The sequence below is a fragment of the Hemicordylus capensis genome, chromosome 3 (genome assembly GCF_027244095.1).
Source record: "Hemicordylus capensis ecotype Gifberg chromosome 3, rHemCap1.1.pri, whole genome shotgun sequence".
Lineage (NCBI taxonomy): Eukaryota > Metazoa > Chordata > Lepidosauria > Squamata > Cordylidae > Hemicordylus > Hemicordylus capensis.
Window position 1 is genome coordinate 9,884,832 of NC_069659.1, and position 1,729 is coordinate 9,886,560.

Below are 1,729 nucleotides of genomic sequence, written 5' to 3' on the forward strand. Positions count from 1 at the left end.
CACTTCTGGTAGGCAAGCTTCTTTCACTATCACACCCCTCACTTGTTCTGGTGAAGAACCAGCCTCAAGTCACTGATCTGCACCTTTTTAGTATCCATCCTCCATTCCATCGGATTCAAGTCTACATTTGTAGCCACCAAAGTACATTTTAAGAGGAAAAACAAAAACCAACATCCAAAACTTCTGATATATCGGAATCATTAAGATTCAGCAAGTATCAGAAAGGGGAAGCAGGGCACAGTGGAAAACGTTTTGCAGGGACTCTTTCCAGTCAGCATTAGATTCCTAATTGTGGAATTCCTTTCAATAGCCAGTCCAATCCTGGGGCTATTGCAAAAAAAAAAAAAAAGTACTATACACATCTAGAGGTAAAAATGTTTTGCCCTCGCTGAAATCAGTACATATTTTGGTGCTAAGAGAACCACCGATTGCCTCCTGTCATAGAACACTCACTGACAGCCATTTAGAAAAGCTGTTCAATGCTCTGTCTTTTAAAGCATCTCACCTGCCACTTTTAACATAAATTGTTTATATGACACAGAATCAGCCAGGAGGGACCAAAAAATGCCACACACAATAAGACGTTACTGATTTTGTAATGATACAGCACTCTAGATTCAGGCAGCAAGGTTACTCAAAGATTTGTTTGTCTCTATATTATTTTGCAAGTGTAACCATTCATACAAAAGCTCTACTGAATTCTCAAAACGATTTCCAGCCAGATTATCAGATTATAAAAACAGTTAATTGGATTCATAAATGCTGCCAAGATTATGTGCTTCAGTAAAAGCCTTTCATTAGGTATTTGTGCAAAGTTCTGGGATACAGTTTAAGGTAGCAAACACTGAACATTTGATTGGTACGGCAACTATCTGTGCCAATATTTTATTAACATCTAAAGCAGATGGTTTGCCATCAGCCACTTTACATTTTTTTCCTGTGTTTGTAATTTTACCGAAAGCCATGGGCAGTGGTCCCCTCACTCCAACTGAAGTTAGTATTAAGATTTAGAAAGATCCAATCAGCAGTCTGAAGGATTCATGACTATAAACACTGAATTGCTGGCCTATTTTCAACTGCTGGGTGAGATAGCCCACATCTTATGTGGGTTACCCTCCCTGCACACTACAGAGAGCAGGACAATCAATCTAGGCAGAGCCTTTAAAAGGCGGGGGAGGATAGCCCCTCCTAGTTCAGTTTGTCCTGCTTTGCTCCCGAGAAGGTTGTTTGTTTTCTGCTGCCAGCTTCTATCTCCCTCCTAAGACCTTTCCTTTCTCATTTCTCCATGCTTGCCTCTTTCTACCTTCCAATTCCCCTTACCTCTGGCGTTTAAGAAAAAAGAAACCCCTTTGTTTTCAGTCCTCCTCCATTGTGTTCTCCCTCTGTTCTCTCCTTCCCCTGCTTTATCTTACGGAGCCAAAGAGAACAAGCATTCTCCGCATCCTCATGCCCAAAGAAAAGAATCCGGCACCTAATCATGAGAAACGACCCACGCATGCCATGCAAGTCCACGCTGAAGCAAGGCTCCTCTGGAACCCAGAAGAGATCTGTGGACGACCAGGCAGCTTTGGTGACCCTCGGGACGGGGGTGGGGGAGAGGGCATTTATTCCATCTTGTTTACTGTGCCCAAAAGAGACGGCTCTCTCCGCACCATCTTCAACCTTAAGTTCTTAAACGGATTCGTGAAGCGTAGATAATTCCTCATGGAACCCATCTGCTCCATCTCAG